This window comes from Octodon degus, unplaced genomic scaffold (assembly GCF_000260255.1).
Source record: "Octodon degus isolate 3935 unplaced genomic scaffold, OctDeg1.0 scaffold00230, whole genome shotgun sequence".
Classification (NCBI taxonomy): domain Eukaryota; kingdom Metazoa; phylum Chordata; class Mammalia; order Rodentia; family Octodontidae; genus Octodon; species Octodon degus.
Window position 1 is genome coordinate 1,323,778 of NW_004524806.1, and position 6,754 is coordinate 1,330,531.

The window sequence follows — 6,754 nt, forward strand, 5'->3', positions numbered from 1 at the left end:
AAAAATAAATTTAAAAAATAAAAAATAAATAAATAAAGTACATATGCCACAAGGGTATCCCAGAAGTTAGTAGGCATCCACCTGTCATATATGCTAGTGTACAAAACTAACCTTTTCATTTGAGGATTCCCTTGGAAGCCTTCTTAGGAAGGAACTCCTAGGAAATTGGTCCTCTGAAAATCATTTCACTGTGCTTATTAACCTGGTCACTCAGACACTGTTGCATACATGACGCAAGAGCACTTTGCTGTTGCCAATTTCCATCATTTGCTGTTTTTCTTCTGTTTAAACTCTTTCTATTGTTTATCCATTTGTGTCTTACCCACTGTACTTTATTCTTTCCAATTGTCTCAGTTTTTTTTTTTTGTTTTTGCAGGGTGTTTTTTGCAGTACCAGAGATCAAACTCAGGGGTTTGTGCTTGCCAGGCAGTTTCTTATGCCACTGAGCTATCTCCCCACCCCTCACAGTTGTTTTTGTCTTGATCCATGTTTAGGATTTTCTTAATTATTTTCTGTAACACTGGCCTGGTGGTAGTGAATTTTTCTTGATCATAGTTGTCATGGAGTTCTATATTTTTCCTGTGTTTAGACCAGAGTTCCTCAAACTTGAGCTATGGAGATTCCTTTTCTCATTGTTTTCTTAATGTGGATCATCCTTTGTGGTGGGGGACTATCTTGTGCATTGTAGGATACAAACTAACACCTCTGTTTTATGGAGAAGATTCTAGTAGCAACCACTTCCCTGGCTGGGACAACAAGAAGTGCCCACATAATGGAAACTCCAGACACTGTGCCTTCCTCTTGGTCTGCACCTGACTGCCCACTCATACTCCCCAAACACTTGAGTCACTTGGATAGGGAGCTAGGCCTTGCTTGGAAGCCTGTGGCTGGGCCTGGAGGGGTGGGCCTGGTCTGTGCTCACAGGAGAGAGGTACTTATTCACATTTCTATACATTTCTATGCAATGTATTTTTATACCTTTCTATATTTTAATTTGGAAATATATATCTAGTTATAGTTACAGTATCATAAAATCAATGCTGCCATTCTTAACACAGAAATTAAGAGTGATTTTAATTAACTAATTATTGTGGTACTGGGGACTCAATTTCAGGCCTTTACCCTGAGCTATATCCTTGATCCCCTACCTCCACCCCTCTTGCGACATGGTTTCAAAAAAATCACTAAGTTGTCCAGGATAGGCTTGAATTTATGATCCTCCTGCCTGAGCTCCCCAGAGTGCCACCATACCCAGTGGAAGGTGCTTTTTTATTACACTAAATTTCAAGCATGCTAAAAATCTCAAAAAATACACAGTAAACACCCACAGCTACCACCTAGATCCTATACCTAACATGACATTTGGTTTATCATTTATCTGTCCATCTATTCATCCCATTAGGCATTAATTCATCTTATTTTTTCTATATAAAAATAAGGTACAAACATGAATATTCTCTTTCCTTTCATCTTTTTTCTTTTTTTCCTGCAGTCCTAGGGATTGAACTGGGTCTCTAACATGGTAGGAGCACTCTGACACATCCAGCCCTACCTATTTGTCTTTTTATCTCTCCATTTACCCACCCATCCATCCACCTCTATTTAGAGATGGCTTCATAACTTTGTCTTGGCTGGTCTCAAACTTGGGATCTGTTTGCATCAGCCATCTGAGAAGCTGGAATTATAGGCATGTGGCACCACACATTTACCATTTATAATCTAGTTTACATTTACCATTTATAATCTAGTTTAATTAATGTCACAAGGTACTCTTTCTTTGGCTAAGGATGCCTTGTGAGATTAAATTTTATAGTGCTGATTTCTTTTCATACACTAAAATCTTGCTCTTCTAATCAGCTTATACATAATTTGTTTGAAATAGGGTCTCGCTATGTGATTCAGGCTTGCCCAGAACTCAATATGTAGTCCAGCCTGACCTCAAAATCATTATCCTCTTGTCTTAGCCTTCTGCATGCTGAGAGTACAGGCATATGTTATCACTCTTCAGTAGATCATAAATTCTTAACATGAGAGAACATTCAAAAACTTTATTCAGTATCTGAGAGACTACTGAATACAAAAGCCATGTTAGAAAACTCTGAGATTTAAAGATGGAGTGTAGCTAGGCACAGTAGTGCATGCCTATAATCCCAGTAATGAGGGAGACTGAGTCAGGAAGATCACAAATTCAAGTCCAGCCTGAGCAATTTAGTGACTAACAAGACTATGTCTCAAATTAAAAAATAAAAAAAAAAATAAAAAGTTAAGGGCTGGAGATGTAGCTCAGTAGTAAAACAGCATCCCCAATTCTGCCAAAAATTTAAAATTAAGTAAAGGTAAAAGGTACAATCCTTGAGGCTGAACGTTTAGCGGACGCTGCACCAGAGAAGGGGAAAACCTGTCCATTTCCAGAGCATTTCACCAGTAGATCTGTTTGCTTCCTACAACCTCTGAAGACTAATCAAATAATTACAACACTATGGCAGAGATCCTGTGTTCAGCGGTTCACAGGCCCCCAGGCAGGCTACAGACTGACAAAACCTTTGGAATCTCTCATGGGTACAGACTGGATTCGTAACAAAGTTACCAAATCAAGAATTCCAGATGAAGTGTTTTAGCCTTCACCTGAAGATCATGAAAAGTATAGTGGGGATCTACAGCACCCTCATAAACTGCATATTGTTACCAGAATAAAAGTGCGATAAGACGACTGCATTGGAAAAAAGATGTAATCAAGATGCTTGGATTAGAAAAAGCACACACTCCTCAAGTTCCTAAGAACATCCCTTCAGCAAATGCAAAACTGAAAGTGGCTAAGCATCTCGTAAGAATCCAGCCCCTGAAGCTGCCGCAAGGACTTCCCACAGAGAAGAACATGGTTCACATGTGCCTCAAGAGTACCAGGGAGATAGTGGTGCAGTGGCATCTGAAGCCTGTGGACACCTGTAAGCCCAGCACTCAGGGGGCGAAGGCAGAAGAATCCTTGCAAGTGCAAGGACAGACCCAGGCTACGTAGTTCAAGACCAGCCTAATAACAAAGTAAGATCTTGCCTGAAAAAAACCTGTGGAGCATGAAACAAGTCCTGATGCCACAGAGCTTCATATTTTAAAAATGCAAATTACATTTAAAGTTGTTGGGAAGCTGGGCATGGTGGTGCAGGCCTGTGATCCCAGCACTCAGGAGGCTAGGGCAGGAAGATTGCTGTGAGTTTGAGGGCAGCCTACACTACATAGTGATACTCTGTCTCAAAAAAACAAACTTGTGAGAAGAGGTTTTCATTAAAAATATATTTTCAGTCTCAGTCACTTTTAGTGAATAAACTTACTATGAGCCTTAAAAAAAAAAAAAGGTAAAATCATTGCATCAAGGTGCTTGCAGCCCAGTGGCACGCCACACAAACAGGGCTCCCAGTAAAACATGGTTAACTGCTAACATATGCTAAGGTCCAGGATGCCACAGAGGTACTTCCAGTCTGGTAAGGGAGGCTCTGCAGAAGCAGGGAAGCCTAAGACTAGAGATCACACCTAAGTGACTAGTTTGGGAAAGGGAAAAGACAAGGTCTAGGTACCCCAGCAGGAGAAGATGGCATCTGCAAAGACATGGAAGCAAGAGAGAATGTGGCATGTCTGAGGAACAGTGAATGGTTCACATGGCTCAGACATGGAGGCAAATGGAGATCATCTCATACAGAAGAAGCAATGAACTGAGCTCCACATTTACTATCTGCATTGATTTTTGTACTGATAGATCTAGCAGGCCTCTCACATACCAAGCTTTTTAATTCTTCCCAATGGTTCCCATCTCATAAAGGGCACCACCACCAAACCAGCTGTTCAATGTTTCTCTTCACTTCCGACATCCAAACTGTGAGCAAATTGTGCAAACTCTACCCTGAAGTGTACCTCCAATCTGCCAAGATCCCTCCATTATTATAGCTCTCATCACAGCTACACTACCATCTTTTATAAGCCTCCCAACTTGTTTCTTTGCTCACACTCTTGTTCCACAAAAAAAGTATCAAAACCAAGGGAGCTTCAACAGGTACTGCATGCCTATCAAATATCCATTCTTCCTGTCACTCTAAGTGGAAGCTGATTCTGTTCTAGGAAGCAAGAGAACCAAAAGAATAAATTTCCTGGACTTGGCAGCTACATGTGACCAAATTCTGACAAGTAACACATTAATGGAAATGCTGTATCCTTAATGAAGGGAACTTGACTGGAGGTATAGCTTGCTTCTCTCTCTTCTTTTCCTCTGTCCTTTACCTGGCTATAGTTACAGCAGCTCAAGGTAGATCACAGAAGCCCTATCCATGATCTGAGGATGACAGAACAGGAAGGCAGAAAAAATCCTGAATCACGAAAAATTAAGACACTCACTGTATATCATGGACTTCTTTTACTCAAGAGAAAAAAAAGTTGATCTTTAAACATTACTGTCACTGTTTGGGGGGCAGCTTTGTTCAACAAAATCTAACTGAATAGTGATGTGGGGGTAGTTTGGTAATACTAAGGACAGAACCCAGAGCTTCATGCATTCTAGACAAGTGCTCTATACTGAGCCACATCACCAGTCCTTTAAAATATTTAACCTTTTAAAAACATAATGCAGCAGTGGCGGCACATGCCTATAATCTCAGCACTCAGGAGGCTGACTTCAAAGCCATCTTGAACTATGTAGAGAGACCTTGTCTCAAAAAGAACAGTCGTTGAAATAAAATTCAAATACCATTCGCCCACTTAAAATCCTTGAATGAATTTTTGGATTTGTTTGTTTGGGGTTTTTTTCTTTTTTAAAGTTTATTGGTACAGGCCAGGAAGATGGCTCAGTGGAATAAGCACTTCTCCTGCAAGCACATTAGGGCCTGAGTTCAGTCCCCAGTTCTGCTAAAGTTTATTGGTACAACTTAGACATATATAATGATCATATCCATCGTAGGGAATTTGCACCTTTTTGAGGTTTTTTGGTTTGTTGATTTGTTTGGTTTGTTTTAGTTTAGTTTTTGAGACAAGGTCTCACTTTGTAATTCGGGGTAGCCTCAAACTCATAGCAATCTTTCCATCTCAACCTTACGCAGCTTTTTGTCTTTAAATAAATTCTAAGTGAACTGGCTAGAACATGTGCATTAGAAGCCACCTATTCCTTGCCAACATTCTCACTATCTGTCTGCAATACATCACCACTTGCCCCCATCATTGTTTCCTCTGCCTGGAATCTTCCTCTTCACAAAATATATACACTGGCTAGGTCTCGCCTTTCAGATATTTTCACTGGGAAGCTTTCTTGGCCCATCTTTGCAAAGGTTTTCTTGTTATTTTCTACCTCAATGCTCAGTTTCTCTCCGAATTTTAAATTTGTTTCATTTATCAAGATTACCACCACCCCATGCCAGGCATGACGGTGCACCCTGTAACCCCAGTACTCAGGATGCTGCAGTAGGAGGGTCACTGCAAGTATGAGACCAGCCTAGCTACAAAGTGAGCTCAAGACCAGCTTGAATTATTAAGTGAGAACTTGTCTCAAAAAAAAACAAAGAGAAGGCTACCCCCAGTCTTTCCCATGAGCCAATTCATTTCCTCCAAGTTCTCACTATTACCTATAATTACCCCTTTTATCTACCGAGTGACTAGTAAAATCTGCCCCTCAACTGAGTAAGCTCATTATGAGCAGCATCAGCCATTCTGCTTATCATGGATCCTTAGTGCCTGACCTCAGTGGTTGGTACACAGTAAGGACTCTAACATTAGTTGTTTAATGGATGAATGAATGAGATTGGAGGCAAGAACATGTCAAATTATTGTGACCTTTGTGAGGCATGCTTAAGTGTTGTGTTTTTGTTTTTGTTGTTTTTTTTTTATCTTTTTGAGACAGGGTCTCATTATGTAATTCACCTTGGCCTTGAACTCACTTTGTAACCCTGGCTGGCTTCAAACTCAGTGACTCATCTGCCTTAGCCTGAATTTTTTTACTTTTTAGAAAATTACGATCATTATAAAATACCAATCCATGTTCCTAAAATTGCAAAAACCTTAAAAACCTAATGCTAGGTATTGGGAAAAATGAAAAACAACAGTAGATTTTACATTACAGAACATAAACTGGTCCAAGCCAGGCCTGGTGTAGGCCTTTAATCCCAGCACTCTAAGAGGCTGAGGCAAAAAGATCACAAGTTCCAACCCGGCCCAGGCAACTGGGCAACTTAGTGAGTCTTCATCTCAAAACACATAAATTCAGGGCCAGCCAAATAGCTCAGCGGATTAAAGAGCCTACAAACAGGCACAGGAGCCAGGGATTCGATCCTCGGGGCCTGCCAATGCTGGCCCCGCCCCCAGGGCATGCTGAGATGGCAACTGATACTGGGTATGGTGGTGTGCACCTATAATCCCAGCTCTTGGGAGGCTGTAAACAGGCAGATCACTACGAGTCCGATCTAGTAGTGAGACCCTGAACACCCTGTAGACCCTTCCCTGAAATACAAAAAAACAAAAAAACAAAAAATAAATAAATAAATAAATAAATAAACATATATTCATAGGCTGGGACAAAGAGGCTCTGGATTCAATCCCCAGTAGTAAACAAATGGAAAACTGATTCAAATAATTTGAAAAATAATGTCGCATTGTCTCACAAAGTAGGATCTACAAGGTGTAGACTACCATGCTCACAAGTAACACTCCTTATTACAAATTCAAAGTATTGGGTACATGCCAGACATGGTGGGAGAACACCTGTAGTCCCAGCACTCAGGAGGCT

At 40.6% G+C, this 6,754-nt stretch overlaps 1 protein-coding gene across 5 annotated transcripts in view; it reads right to left on the reverse strand.

Annotated features, from left to right (window-relative positions):
- Positions 1 to 6,754, reverse strand: part of Depdc5 (DEP domain containing 5) — a 156,635-nt gene that overhangs the window by 131,087 nt on the left and 18,794 nt on the right. The gene's annotated exons all lie outside the window — the stretch shown is intronic.